Source organism: Chamaea fasciata, unplaced genomic scaffold (genome assembly GCF_029207755.1).
Source record: "Chamaea fasciata isolate MVZ Bird 193981 ecotype frontalis unplaced genomic scaffold, bChaFas1.0.hap1 SCAF_2, whole genome shotgun sequence".
NCBI classification, from domain to species: Eukaryota; Metazoa; Chordata; class Aves; order Passeriformes; family Sylviidae; genus Chamaea; species Chamaea fasciata.
In genome coordinates this window covers 74,111,139-74,127,449 of record NW_027094087.1, presented here as the reverse complement: position 1 = coordinate 74,127,449, position 16,311 = coordinate 74,111,139, and the positions used below count along the sequence as shown (strand labels likewise).

Genomic DNA, 16,311 nt, shown 5'->3' with positions numbered 1-16,311 from the left:
TACCAAAATCTGTTCAAATATTTCCTTTTGATAACTTCATGAAAAATTATTCTCCGTGCATATTTGTTGTAGAAATAGTCTTTTCCTCCTCTCCCATCCTCTGCCTAATAAAAGCTGACATAGTCTGCATCTTCTTAACAAAATAGACAAAGTATATTAAAAGAAAGGGATAAAGTAGGAGAGCCTGGGTATAAGGGAGAAGGAGTAGAAGGAGATATCAGTACTCTAGTGCAGATGTAGCCATATTATTCTGTTGAACTGCTATGATTCAAATAACATATTAATATTCCAAGCATTAAGTCTACAAATAGAAAGTTTCTGTCCCATCTGTACATGCGATTGAAGGAAAATAGATCTGCCACTTATCAGAGTTCTCTATGACAGAAATCAGTGCAAAGGTGGTAGTTCTGCAGATGGAGGCATGGGTAGCATGCATCTCCCTATAGAAATGAGTAATAGGTACAAAAAATTGTATCTGTTCTATCTGTCAGCCTTTAAAAATTTCTACCCATATTCTAGATTGACACTGATTATACAAAAATCAGAGACAGAAGGTGGACTTTTGTAACATTGCCTTAGTTCATTTAAAAGTGTTAGAGGCTGTGGTGCTCTATGCCAAAATATGTGGGGAAGCTAAAAGTTTTGGTCATGTATACCATCTCCTGTACTCAGAAAAACAGCCTTTTTATTTCTAAATTTTCAAAAATATCAGTTTGCAGGTAGGCTATGGAAGCCAGTTGTTTAGTGATGATGTCATCCTATCCTGTAAGATGTGTTCCCTTCTCCAGCTACCCCTGGACTCTCTTTGGAAAGCTTTAAAGACATGAGAATCTCAGGTGGTATACAGGTTACACAGACACTTTTTCTTATTTTCGTTTCTTCATTTGCTGCCACACCCATTTACAGATGTAGAAGTTACAAAGCTGTGAGGTATACAGCAGATCTGAATTTGGGGAAGTGAAATTTTGAGGTACTGAATGCAGTGTCGTGATCAATTCCAAAAATTCCTGGGAGAAAAGAGGCTCAGGGGGGACCTTACTGCTTTTTACAACAACCTGACAGGAAGCTATAGTGATACGGGTGTTGGTCTGTTCTCCCAAGCCTCAAGTGATAGAACGAGAGGAAACAGGCCCAGGTTGCACCACGGGAGATTTCGACGTATATTAGGAAAAACTTCTCTGAGAGGTTTGTCAAGCATTGGAACAGGCTGCCCAGGGAAGTCACCATCCCTGGAGGTATTTAAAAGACGTGGAGATGTGGCACTTAGAGATATGGTTTCAGGGTAAACTTGGCTGTTATGTTAACAGCTGGCCTCCATCTTGGTGGTCTTTTTAAATGTAAATTATTCTATGATTATATGAATCTATGATTCGGTGATTCTATGGTTTTGTGTCTTCTCTCTGCAGAAGTTCTCATCCCTTGAGGGGGGCTCAGACGCACTAGAAGGCAAAGCCCTGCCAATGACCCCCAGCTGAGCAGCTGGGAGTTGAATTTCTGGTGCATCCTCTGTGATCCAGTCCTTTCCTTTGGACCATTAGAATCAAGGAAAATAATGTCTGGGCAGCAATGACTTTCATGTTAGCCCCTACAGTCAGCCCTTATCAAGGTATTATTAATGCACAAAAGGATTATGTAAAAAGAAAGTTGTCATGGTTGGTCCAGTTTCATGGTACACGAATTCTTACCCATAATTTGGTGTTTGCTTTTTAAGCACAAAATAGGGTTCGTTAAAAAGTTTTCTTTGGGAACCACCTGTATATCAGAGGGAGCAAAATGTCACATGAATTTGACATCATTACAGAAATGTATCAGATAATGTCTGAAGACATAAAAAAAAAAAGAAAAAAAAAAGAAAAAAAAAGAAAAAAAAAGGAAAAAAAAGAAAAACGTAACTTCCATTAGTCAGAGAGAAAGAAAATACTTGGAATTTAGGCAGTCAGCTGAAGTAACTGATTATGTCTCAGTACAAGCCTTGTCATTAGCATAGCAAAAAAATTAATTGAATGTTCTTCCTTTCTGGATAATTTAATTGCAGAGCAAAGAGGTCACTTAAAGTTAAGCAAGAGATTCATAAAATATAGTCCTGCTTTGCCTGTGTTGAGACATAAATTACCCCTGTGTCTATGCTTTTTACTTTTACTTGGGCTGTTTTTGTGTAGTTATTCCTGCTTACGCTTGAACTGATGCATTTCATTCTGACCATGACCTTGATGGCTGCCCTGGGTTTTTATTCTATACCATGTCCCAGTTTTTGGAGATGGCTAAAATTAAATTTCTCTTTAATAAGGTAATCTGTCTCAGCAGGCATTGATTATCTACTTAAACTAGTATTTAATCACTCTTAATAGGACTGCAAAGTATCTTCATAATATAGTGAGGAATAAGAATTTGTGAGGAGAGAGAAAAAGAAAAGAGAGGTGCCTTTGTTTGTCACTGCAAACATTGTATCTGCAATCAGGAATGTATTTCAAATCCAAGTAAGTGAATTAGGATGTCTAGATTTGATTATTTGTCCAGACTGTCTTCATAGGCAATGAGTCTGATTCAAGATGCCTATTTATCTCTATTAACTCTTAAGTAAGCATTGCAAACTACTTCAATTGTAGTTGTCTAAACTTAAGTGAGACATATCCTGCCCACGAGGACAAACTGTTTCACTACTGAAAAAAGCTTCCTCGTTGGTAGATACTCAGCAAGAGGAACAGCCTAAACAGAACTTGTTTCAAATTCACACAGGATGAGATATATAATTCTTAATTTTGGATGTCTAAATTCAAGCTGAAGACTTTTAGGAAGAATTCATCTGTTTTTGACACTTACATAAGATGAGTTGAATCAGAGCACAGAGATGAGAACAGAGCGACATGTGCCATTTTATTGTCTTCCCTTATAAGTACTTTATTTGATGTGCACTGTAAAGATTGATTGCAAGGTGTTTATCTTCAGGTGAGCAACAGTCATTATTATTTTGACTTCAGTTATATGGGAATTGATATCCAGCAGCGGTACCAAAGGGAGTATTTCGGATATTGAGCTCCCCAAGATTTGAGCCCCTAAAGATTTGAATCAAACTTTGCAGGTTTTTTTAGTTGTTAATCAGTAGCTATAGATGAGCAGTTATGATAAAGCAGTTGGACTGTGAACACTGTATGCTCAGCTAATATTTTGTTTTAAGAAAGAGTGAAGACAATCCCAAGATGAATGGGGTGTCTGGATGAGAGCCACCAGGACTGTGTGGTGCAGTGTGAAGCAGAACTGATCAGTAACTGGGCGAAAGGTAAGCTTGGTAAGGGTGAGTTTGCAGCCACTGACTTACTGACTGACAACTCAAAATGGACCCTAGACAGAAATGGAAGAAAGAACTGCACATGAAGACTAATTAGCACGAGAAGTGAGAGATATAGCTGGCAAATAGGAGTTTGAGTACTCATTAATAACAGCTGTGTACCCTACAACCAATAAATGCTGATTCATTTGTCTGTTAAAGTGTATAAACAGTGTAAGATTTTGATGATAGTTGAGTCAGCCATTTGTTGGTTACCACACAGCTTTGTGCTAACTAGAAGGAAAAATAGAAATGCCTCTCCTTGGTGTGTGAATTGATGCTGCCCACATTTGAGACAATGAGACATTGTCTCCACCATTATCACAGGGAGTTCAAAGAGACAGAAGCATGGAGATAATTCAGTGGAGACTGAAGTGCTTCTCATGAGTATTTTTAAGTGTTTCCAGTATGCAATGACTTGAATTTGTACTTATTTCAATGTAATGTTTGTTGTATTAACTTAACTTTTACTCATCTCCACTGAGACATTCTTGGGTTTTATTATATTTATTTTCTATTCTGCTGATAAATTCTTAAAAAGTGTGCCTTTTGGCTGCAGTGAAAAGCAAAGATAGTCCAGAAAGGGCTTTGATATATAGTCTTTTTAAAGTTTGTTAAGATTTAATATTTGGAAGTGATTGTCTCTATTATAAATGTTAACATAGGAATTTACAAATGGGACAGACTGCTACTTTTAATATGTTCATTTTCACAGCTCTTGTTCTGACTTAGGGATATAGCTGATAAAACAGCCAAGAATCATATATCACATTATATTTCTCCTTTCCATATACATTATTCTTAACTTTATTGTCTTATTTTTTCCCAGTTAGAGTCATACAAACATATGCAGAGAATTCAGTCCACTGTTTTTCTTTTCATAGTCTAAAAATTCCTTCCTTTATTCTAATGCTGTTTAATTACTTAGAAACTGAATGGGCATTAGATGTTTGAAGCCACTAAACAAATCAATGTTCATTAATAAGCAGAGAAAATGTCATTGTGCTACATTTCAATTAATTGACCTTAGTTACTCATGAGCATAATCTCTTTAGAGAAAGACTATTTTTTGATGTGCAAGGCTTCCCAGTATTATCCATCGTTACACAGTCAGATTAACAGATCAACTCCAGTCAAATTGAGACATTAATAAAGTTCACAATACTGTCATAAAATATAAGCATTACTAATAACTGAAATTTTTACTTGAGATTCCTATAAGAATACGTTTACTGTTGGGCGAAACACACACACACACACACATACAACACACACACATCATTTAAAGAACCAGTTAGAACAGAATGATGGCTGTCTTAGTGTTCCTGACAAAAAAAAAATCATTTTAAAAACATGGTTTTGTTGCCTACTACAATGTTCCCCTATTGGTAAAGGTGCAAATATCCTATTATAAACAAATTGAGAACCATAAAGAGCTGGTTAATATAAGAAGTCCTGCACCAATGAAATAGTTGTAATTAATTTTTAGCACCATTAATTATATCCTTTACACGTCTTAGGACTGAAGTGTGATTTACTTGGTATTTTATTAGATATCAAATGGATCATAATTTTGTAATGTATATTATTTCCTGTGCAATGAAGAGTTTGAATATTCTAAATAGAATATAATTTATATTGTAAGTTTTTTTCTGTTGGCAAAAAATGACCTTGCTAATAGAGCTGAGCAAAAATGTGCAGTAGGAGCACTTCAGGATGTCAGAATGCAATCCTGTTTCCAGTCAGAAAGAGAAGCTCACTTCTGGGCAGTGGGGAGTCGTAGTTGATGCAGAACCAAGAGCTTAAAGCCAAGTCCTTGACTGCTGCAGGCTTGACATTTTGCTTCTGCTTCCCACAGCAGGTGGCTGGAAGCCATAGCCTGATATGGTGGGACACTTGATTATAACCTGTCTGGTTAGGGTGCCTGTCTGGCAGGCAAAACTTCCCAAATATTGCCAGTAATGATACAGTTCCACAGGACAGGTATTTTAGTTGGTGAATCATGGATACAGTGACCTGGTGAATTTGTGATGTATTATAGCTTGCCCGCAGGAGCATAGATATAACCAAATGTGAAAAATTCTATGATAGTGACCTTGCTGTTAGTGAAATGCTTGTTTTCTGAAAGTAATTAGTAAGTGTCTTGACAGGATATACTAGCAGGGAAAAATATGTGTAAAAACTTTGTATCTGTATCAGAGACATGGTTTATTAAGACTGCTTATGCACATCATACATTCACCCCTGTATTTTCATATAAATGCAGAATTGAGTGCCACTGGAGAAAAATCACTTCCATCTGAAAGAAGCCTTCACCTCTCTATGTGCAATGGAATGCATATTCATTGCAGTCCCAAATACCTGTATCACTGACTAGAAATGCATCTTATTCCTGCTGTCTCGGAAGAAAACAACATCCAAAGGAGAGCTTTTCAATCTTTCCAATCATAAAGGAAAACATTCAATGCAGCCCCAAGTTCATAAAATCATGTTGAACACAAATTTTAGATTACCAGCTATCTTGAAAATATTTGCCATAAGCATATGCAATTAATTTACACTTGATTGGATCCTCTGGAAATGGAAGCTGTGTATTTTTTCAGTATAATCTGGTTATTTGGAAAAAATATGTTCACAGTCCTGTTTCTCTCTACATGACTGGAATAAAATTGCAGAAAGGCTTGACAATCTGAAGCAAGAAAATTCTGTGCTTGTGAATGAGTCCTGTGTTCCAAAGCACTCTGTTCCCATAATTTTGAAATACCCTGGGTTTATCCTTTCCTTTCAGTCCATGATGTGGCCTGCTACCTTTTCCCTTTACCCTTCCCTTTGCTGCTCTGTCCCTAGAACCAGCTGTCACACAGGGCTGCCTGCATTAAGTAACCACTGAAGAGCCATCCCACAATGTGACATCATCTAGAGGCATGATTCAATTAAGTGAAAGGTCTTCTTAAGGATTAATTTGTGCTTAGAGACTCTGATCTTCATTTCTTCTTTAATAGTCAATGAAGAGAGACAAAGGCTTCTCAGCTGCTAATTTACTCTATAAAGTTGGGTTCTTCCATAGGATGATTCAAAGCAGTATCCTGTGTTTCTCTCAATCAATTATACAAGGGACTGGACTTTGTTAGCACTACTGAGATATTCCCTGAAGACTAGCCTTTTAACAATAGTGAACACACAGTAAAATATGTAAGAAACTTGTCAAAAACCTTCCCCTGATTCCAGTCTTCATGTACACTTCAAGCTTTTCTCTCTTCACTTCTTAGTCTGTGAGATATTACCTCTAATAAAAAAAATAAAAGTTGCTTGTATCATCGCTGTACATATTCATTCTTTTGGTACAAATAGGTGTCAACTTTTTACTGGAGAGAATTATTCAAATTTCGGCAATTGAGGGAATAAAATCATTTAAGGGAGGAAAAGAATCAGTGTAAACTGGAAAATTATCAACCATCTTAGCCCACTCCTCTCTTTCATTGACAAAAGGATTTTCATACAGTAGGACCAGCTAACCATGTAAGCAAGCTTTTATTACTAAACCATCTTGGCTTCATCTCCTTGTCCATGTTGTTTATCTTCTTTCTCCATTCTTTTTTTTTTTTTTTTGGCAAGTCTAAAAGCAGACTAGTTAGATAGAATTTCTTGTTAAAAATTACTGCAGAGTCAAAACCTATGGTTTGGTTCAAACCAGATGTCAATTCCTTAGCCCTGAAGTACTTTGCCACCTTTGTTTTTTATTTCTGGTCTTCCCGATAATCAGAGGAATACAATTTTTTTTTACGATTGTCAGAAAATTCTAACATTCTGCCTCTACAGTTGATAATAATACCTAACTCTTTTTAATCTAAAAATGAATGGTGCTTTTAAAAGATCAAATTATATTAGGTTATTTGTATTTTTCAGCCTGGTAGTAGCATTTGAATCACTTAGACTAAAAGCTGACACAGTATACATACACAGTTAAAAATTAAAGATACAGAGAGTTAAAAGTTTTAATTTCAAGGAAACACATTAGTCACTTCAAAATAAGGCAAAGATTTTTCAGAAGTGATTAACATTTATTTTAGATGTTCATAATGCTTCTTTTTAGAAATAGTTCACCATGTTCCAAGGTCAACAGAGTCACTTCAAAAATAAGGATTCTTTCAGAGTTGTTAGCCTGTGCACCTCTCTTGTAACTACCAGTTATGCACAGCGTGAAAAAAATGACAATTTTTTATTATCATGTTGTTTTTCTTATGATAGCAAGGTGATAAGTTCAAAGGTGCTCTAAGTGAACAGCTAATTGCACATCAACTCCACTCTGCCAGCAGAGACTCTGTAAACAGAGATTAAAGGAAAAATAGGTGATCTAAAGTTCCACTAGAGAAGTTCATTAAACAGCTTTTATCTGAAAGAAAGAAATATACATAACATTTAGTGGGATATGCCAGTCTCACGTAACTGGCGTATCATACCAAATACAGGTTTTAAACAAGCACCTTATGAATATTATTGTTTAATTAAATTGCCAGATTTTTTTGCCCTAAGAAAAATATACTTTCCTTCAAAACTGTGAAAAATGTGGTTTGATAACTTATTGTTCAATGGAACAATTTCTTGCTGGAAATAGGATGTACTCCAAGACTTCGGATCAACCATTAAAACTTCTCTCTTATTCAGATAATCACTAAAATAAAAAGTAAAGATTAAGCTATTCTGCATCTGAAGAGGTAACCACCCAAAGAAAATAATCTCATTGAAGGCTCTAGTATAGTCCTGTCACTATCACTGAGTGTCAGTAGAACCGTTAAGAAGGAAAATGGGTTAGATAACTTTAAAAGAAAAATAGTAACATTTATTTTATGAGTCATTCATGGTACAAAAAAATGGGTCAAGTTAAAAATATACAGAAAATGAATGTCAAAAGTGTATAATTTTAGGATTAAGCCAGGGATCGAAGAAAGAAAATCTGAAGGTAAAGAGGAAATATTTCAGATTACATCTATGATCTCATCTTTCCCATATATTTGCTCAGATAAAATGTTTGATTTCTGTGTTAGTGAAGACAGGAAAACCTTTCAGTTTTCCATATAAGTGAATTTGCAGATTAAAAAAAAAATTGTGGGCTTTTATTTTTGTTTTGTTTTGGATTTATGTGGAGTTGGGTATTGTGGGGTTTTTCGGGTGCCTTTGCATAATTTTGAATGTATTTTTAGTGATAAGGGGGTTACAGATTATGAAAATTACCTTCTACAGATGGCATCATCTGACTCTTAATTTTCTTTGAAAGAAAGAGATCATGATACATTGTTTTAGCCACCATGACAAAATGTTAACAGAAACGTAAAAGAAAAAGTGGAAAAATTTACAAATATCAAGTTAATCAGTAAAGGTGAAATCTGTCTCACTAAGTTTTAATCCCCTGAAAATGGGGATTTATTTATTTTAAACAGTATATGAAGGCTTAACTTCATAAGCGAGGCACAGAGAGATCATCCATATTTATGTATCCCACCTAGTGTATCTAAAAATCATTGAATCAGGAGGATTTTCGTGCTGTTATGAATACATTTGCTCTGCTTTTAATAAATATAAAGAAAGAAAAATTTCAGGTGTCTGGATGCCAGGTGCTCACCAAAGCAGCTCTATCACTCCCCATCTCAACTGGAAAAGAGAAAGAAAACATAGCACAAAGTTAATGGATTGAGAAAAAGACAAGGAGAAGTCACTTACCAGTTACTGTCACAGGCAAAGAAGAGTTGGAGAAAATATCTTAATTTACTGTCAATTAAATCACAGTATGAGAATGAAATGGGCTGCTGGGGCACAGCTGCTTCACCATGGTCTGCACCATGAACTGTGGGGGAATCAGCTCCAGCACCTGGAGCATGTCCTGCCCAACCTCTTTCTCTGACCTTGGTGTCTGCAGGGCTGTTGCTCTCACATGTTCTCACTCCTGTGGCTTTCCCTTTTTTCCCCTTCTTGGATATGTCATCCCAGCATTGCTGATGAGCTCAGCCTTGGCCAGCAGTGGGTCTGTCTTGGAGCTGGATGACATTGGTTCTGTCAAACGTAGGGGAAGCTTCAAGCAGCTTCTCACAGAAGATACCAAAACCCTGCTACAAAACCCAGATACATTTCACCCTTTGCCTCTGCCTTATCTCAAATTCTTCATGTCCCTGTTTGTGACTGAACCCCTAACATGCACTATCACTGCCTTTCCCATCAGGGCAGAGGGAAAAACATGGGAAATATTTCATGGTTCAAGATAAAGGCAGATTAATAAAGAAAAAAGGAAGATTGTGTGTGTGTAAGTGTAGGGAAAAAAAACCCCAAACAACAAAAAACCCCACAAAAACCTCAAATGATTTATTCTCTACTTCCCAACAGGAGGTGATGTCCATCCACTTGTCTGGAAGCAAGACTTCAGTGCAGATAACATTTCTCCTGGAAGCCAACTGTCATAATAGCAAATGCCACCCCCCTGCCTCCCAATTTCTCTCCTCCTAGTTTTTATTGCTGAGGAGAGACCATATGGTATAGAATAACTCTTTGGCCAGTTGGGATCAGATGTCCTGTCTGCATCCTCTCCTAAGATCTTGCCCACTCCCAGCCTCATGGAGAGGTTGGAGATACAGCCTTGATGCTGTCCGTGCAAGCACTGCTCAGCCAAAGCCAAAAAACTGGTGTGTGTTACCAACACCTTTCCAGCTACCACTCCAAAGCACAGCAGGATGTGGACTGCTATGGGAAAAATTAACTCTGTCTGTCAGATCCCATACAACAGGTAAAAGACAAATAGAAAAATAATATTTACATTTTACTGAAGTGTTATTCTCAGTGGCTTTATTGCCTGACAGAAAGTGGTTTAGACAATTAAAAAGAAGTAAATAACTTCATTTATATTTAGGGTCTGAACATCCACTGTATTTATGGACATTCCATTTTCTAAAATGTATTTTTAGTCTTAAAAAGTATCGGTTGTTTTGTTGAGGCTGTTGGTTCAAATATTTCTTAGGTTAGTGCAATAAATTTGCACTAATTTCTTTCTTCCAGCCAGAGGTCTCCACCAGACTATGGAATCCTTAAAATTTTTTTCATAGCTGACTTCAAAGCCTGAGGTAATTGCTTTATCACAGCAGGTTAGGAAATCTATGTCTGACACAGAGGTTGAGTCCTGAAAATAGTACAGGCTTATGTTTTATGCATAGTTTGAAGACAAATTAGCTTGTTTCAGGAATTCTGATCTCAAAAGATTTAGCTCTTGAAAATATGGTTGTTCCTTTATCACTCATTCCAATTGATGCTTCTGTTAAACATTTCCTTTTATCAGAAACTCTCTTGCAAGAATCCTACCTGCCTTAGAAGCATTAGCACACGGAATATGAGAATAGTGGACAATCTTTTGAGGACAAAATAATAAAAAATACTGAAGGAGACTTTACTGTTTTGTTTTGTTTTGTTTTGTGAGGCTGCTCTTGTCCTTTGAACTGGATACTTTATAGTTATTTTGAGACTCTGTCAAAACAGCACTTAAAAGATCTTCACAACTTAGGCATTTGAGAAGTCCCACAACAAAATGATCCTTTTTAACTAGATGCAGATGTGCCAAGTCTCTAGAACCTTCTTTTCTTATATAAGCCTGTGTCTGACAGGGATTAAAAATAAAAAATACCATTATGTTAAAGAAAATATTACAAAAGACATTTCCAGGCAATAAAAAAAAAAAAAAAAGGCAAACTAAGCAGATAATTCTTGAAGTACTTCCTCAGTGTCTCTTAGCTAATTTAGGTATGTGTGCTGTCTCTCATTTTCTTTCTAACAAATTTAAGCTGAAGGATCCAACTTTCTGTTACAAGAACTTGATTCCTACTTCTCTGTTATTGGACTTTTGGACAATCCTACTAAGTTCCTTTATTTTTTAGGCTATGTCTTCTAGCTTTTTTCACCAGCATTTCCTGATTTACATTTTCTACACTAGTGTCTGATTTGTTTACAGTCTTCTCAAAGGTTTTAGGCTGTTTTCTCACTTTTGTCTTTCTAAAGACATGTTTGTGAAACTGTATAGCTGATGTTTCAAGAAACAGCAATTTTTTAATCACCATAGAAGACTTCAATATTAATTTTGCTCTAAGTGTTGTATAAAGACCTGTCATCATTCAACAGATGGCGAATTGGGAACAGTATGATTACAGAAGTATTCAACTTCCTAAATACAGTGTTGGAGAACAAATGCTACTGATAATGGTATTAGTATTGAATAGCCTTGGCTATTCAGATTTCTGACAGCTGGCAGATTTCATGACTAAGTCATTAAAAATCAACAGTGTTAAATTTATACTGATCTGGATATCCGTGTAAGGATTTAATAGAGAATAACCTTTAAAAAGTCAATTTAAATTAATTATATGAATAAAAAAGGAGTCCTATTAATGTTACCAAATGTTATTGGTTTGAAGCGGTCAGTTTTCAGTGAATTTAGGGAATTAGTGATACTAATGGAGGAACAAAGCGTATTGATTCACAAAAATTCTGGGACTCCTTCACATTCAAAAAAATGATCAGAGTTCTGGAAAAATTTTGTGGAAAGGCATTGTGGCCTCTCCTCACTGAAAAATCAACTCTAAGGCTGTCAGGAGTACACTTGAAGGAGAAAGGAAGAAAGCACTAGCTAGGAAAGAAAAGTAGTAGGTGTAGGTATAAATTTTCTGATGTCAGTCCAAGTTAGACTGCTGCAAATGGAATAAGAACGAAACCCCAAGTCCATTTTCATTTTATAAATATCCATGAAAGAAAAGAAAAGAAAAGAAAAGAAAAGACAAGAAAAGAAAAGAAAAGAAAAGAAAAGAAAAGAAAAGAAAAGAAAAGAAAAGAAAAGAAAAGAAAAGAAAAGAAAAGAAAAGAAAAGAAAAGAAAAGAAAAGAAAAGAAAAGAAAAGAAAAGAAGAGAAAAGACTTAATCCAACTTGAAAGACCTACCTCATTCACCAGAAACTGGTGAAAGTCCAACTGCATTAGCCCTGCACTTGGCCAAAGCCCATATACTGGCCCCCTGCATTTTTTTCTCAGGAAGGCAGCATGAAACGTGTGGAACAACACACAGAAATGTGAGTGCCCGTGCACAAAGTCAAAGCCAAGGATGCAATGTCTAAAGTCAGAAACACTTGATCATTTTTTTCATGGGACCCTGAAAATCAGATATCTATAAGATAAATATGTGAGATATTTGGAAACAGATAACTTACATTGATCTACAGAGTTAGGAGAGAAATTAGTGAAAAAAATTTAAATTTTTTTTTAAAAAAAGACCTATCCTGAACAAAAAGCTAACAAACAAAACAACCAAGAAAACAAATAAAAAAATCCCAATCCCCAAATCCCCACAAACACCCTATTCAAGTTCAGGACTATTCAATGGACTTACGTCGCATGCAGGAAAGAGAGAAATCTCAATACAATCATCCAAATGATGATTATTTGCAACAATGAGAATTACTGCATCTGCTGTACATGTTTTGATCTTTGTTGCTACTAATGTTAACTGTTCACCCATCCATTTTTTTATGGAAAGCAGGATAAATAGGGTAAAGAGGGAAGATATCGACAGGTAAAAATTAAAACTGAATTTAGACCTGAAGATATTGGAAGGACCTATCTTCTCTGGTAACTTGTAGAAATGGGACAGCTTCTTCTTATTTTATTGTATTCAAACCTCAATAAGAGTAATTCTCAAAGATTTTTGTCTTGACCAGTATAATTAAGGTACTTCCTGAATACATTCCAAACTCAACATGCATTATACAGAGATTAATGATTTTCATTTGTATATACTTTCATCCACTGTTTTTCAAGGAAGTAAATAATTAAAGATATCCATGTAAAAGAAGAGATTAAATTATCCCTAAACTTTTTTTTTTTTTTTTTTTTTTTTTTTTTTTTTTTTATCCTTTTTGGAACAGAGCAAACTTTCTGGTAATAGAAATAAACCAAAGAGATCAACAAAAATTAGGAATATTTGTCACACAGATTATATTTTTAAAAGTTAAAGTGCCAAAAACTTTCTTATTCATATTTAAATGAGATTGCACTCATTACAGCCTAATCACTGGCTGTACTTGTACAAAGGAAAAAAACTGTTCAAGAATTAATCAAATTAAATAAATATTCCCATCATTTCCCAATTGTATTTCCACACTAGTATTATCTCACTTTTAGGTAATTTATAGACAAAACCAAATAAAGTTTGAAATACAGACTAGGAAAAAAAAGATGTGAAATTCTATAAATTAAAAAAAAAAAAAGATAGCATTTTATAAATAATTCTGATATTCAGCTACTTTGGATTATGCAACAGAGAAACACTCCATAGGTATCAAGTGCATGGCAGAAATGCGTGCACCAGTGATTCATGATGGGAAGTTCCTCTGTTCTCAGTCCTGTCCCTACTACGTGTGCGCTTGGTGAGTCCTCTGTGTGCCCTGAACATTCAGACCCAGATCTCTCAAAGCACCCCAGGACACTGGAGTAAAGTTATTGCTAAAAATAAAATAGGAGGGAGGAAGATGTTTCTAGACATTGTGGGAGACAGTTTTCCTAGTTGTTTGTGATTAAGTAAATGTTTAACTATTTATTTGTTCATAAAAGCAGAATTAAAACATGAACCTATGTGTGCTTTATTGTAAGAAAAAAAACAACAAACCAAGCCAACAAAAAGAGACTGAATACTTTGTTTGGGATACCGTGTTCATAATGGATAATAATGGTGTTCACAAAGTTGAGAATTTATATCTAGAATATTTGTCCAAGTTTTACAACCATTTAATGTTTTCTTTTTATACTGCTCCAAGGAGATAAAACTGATACATTGAATGCTTTAAAAAATGTAATGGAACCTATTTAGCATCTAATTTCTGTATGTATCTTCTCTTGCTTACAGACTGACACTTAAAATGCAACTTTCGTTGTACAAACTGCCAGTTTTACACCTTTTTCTAAGACCTTTGCCTTGACTGGCAGAGCTGCTGCTAACTCACATGTGAGGTGAGGTTGAAAGCAAAATTAGGTTCCCTTTAGCAGTCTTTAGCAACATCATGAGCTGGTCTACATAAATGTTGTCTACTCAGCTGATTTGGCTTCAAACAATTTCAGAGAAATTTAGAATCATTTACAGTATCAACCCTTGTGTGAGCTGAATGCTAGTGCATAGGAGAGATAAGTCTTTCAATGAAAGTTTTTTCATAGAAAATAAAATTAATGTTAATATGACATTGAGGAGATGGGGAAGCATTGTATAATCCTGGGTAAAGGATTTTTCCAAACTTGCTACACCAACAGAGTCCATGAAACCATTACTCAGACTCACCAGATTTCATAAAATCAATTCTTTTCATTTCTTATGTCCTCACTTTTGTATAATTACCTAAGAATGTAATAATCTAATCAAAAACAGGCAAAAAAACATGAAATTAAAAAATTACTGGATAGAAAAGCTTTAATACACAAATCAAGAAGACTGAAGGCAAAAGCAGAACTTACAGAGCTGCTTTTACCTTGTGATTCAGAGCGATTTTTGAATTCCAGAGAATGACAACATCATACCAACAACAGTAACAGATTGTTTTATTCTGAGCTGAGGAAAAAAAAATCACAGATCTTCAATAAAGGGTAAAAAGAAAAAGTAATACTTCTGGTAAATCATTAGGGAGAGAAAGGTGGTCTGCAGTTTTGGACAAGTGATTTAGCTACCTGCCAGGTAATCCAGTGAACACTTCTCATTTCTTTGTTCCGGGGCTGGATTGCCCTTCTTCACCTGTGCAAGGAAATCTTCCCCATCCAGGAGAAGACTGGTGAGAGCAGAAGTAGTGCCTCCTCTGAATGTTATTGCCTCTGCTCCCTGCATTGCTGCCAAATCCAAAAAGAGGTGGACAGAGCAGTGGGCCACTTCTGGTGAGGAAAGTGCCCAGCAGTATGTGAGCAAAAAGAGCAGAGCAGGACCACTGGTTGTCCCCCCGGTCAGATGAGTCCTGCAGTCATGGTGATGTCTGCAGGAGTGCAGTCTTCAGTGGATACATGAAGTCAAGTCAGGAGGTTTTCATGGCCATACCTAAGGCATGGCCCAGGCAAAGGCCATGACTGTGGGTCTGAGCAGAGCTGCAGCTTCAGTGCCATAGGGTAGAGGCCTCCAGCAAGGCCTCTGTGAGGTTCTTCTGCCACCCAAAGTCCTCTCCCAGTAATTTGTTGAAAGATTAGGCAGCTGCATCACGTCAAGACTGGCTTTGAGCACAGTCAGCCTGACCTCCAGAAGGGAAGGGGGCTGTGGAGCCCCTGTGAAAATCCAGCCCCATGATGCTGACCTTGGCCTCTTCCCAATAAGGCTATTAATGAAACAATGGCTCACATTCATGTCAGGAGCAATGAACTCAGGGTAGAATTAAAGCACAGGAAGGGCACTTAACTACAGTAAGTAGGCACTACTTACTTTCTGCTCTCATTCTATGAAATCTCTAAGAAAATCTAAGCAAAGAGCTCAGAAAAAAACCCCACCCAAACTATTTAGATTAAAAATACTATGACCTTATGCAAAAAGTAGAAAAATTAAATTTTATAAGAGAAATTAGACGTGTCAAGTAAGAATTTGGGCTCTCTGATATATTCATTTTACATGCAGTTATATCTACAGGCCGGTTGAAAAATATTATAGTACTTATAAATTCCACATAACTACTGAGAGGTATTTAAACCATTCAAAATTATCATTTGCATTAACAAATAAAACAGCTGATACAATGCTATCAAACCAGGTATTCAGCTTTGTGTTTAAATTTTAAGTCAGAAATGTTTCTCTAGCTGCCTAAGACAATACCCTTGTCTATTAGGTCCATATTTGCTATTAGGATTGCCTTTGCTAATTAAATCTACCTTTGCTATTAGGAAAGTAAAAATACTGCAGTCTTTTTACAGTAAATTCTCAAACAGCTGCTAAATTTTACTGGTCTTCATGTT

The 16,311-nt window shown here is 36.0% G+C and overlaps 1 long non-coding RNA gene across 2 annotated transcripts in view; it reads left to right on the top strand.

Moving 5' to 3' along the window:
* The window catches only part of LOC136286016 (uncharacterized), a 28,780-nt gene extending 22,177 nt beyond the window's left edge, over positions 1–6,603 (top strand). Inside the window, exons 4-6 of one of the 2 annotated variants that reach the window (XR_010719689.1) lie at positions 1,407–1,606; positions 3,180–3,277; positions 5,592–6,603. This is a non-coding gene — a long non-coding RNA (uncharacterized lncRNA). Of the gene's footprint in view, positions 1–1,406; positions 1,607–3,175; positions 3,278–5,591 lie in introns of both variants that reach the window. The other variant, XR_010719688.1, reaches the window with a different exon arrangement.
* Positions 6,604–16,311: the final 9,708 nt, after the last annotated feature.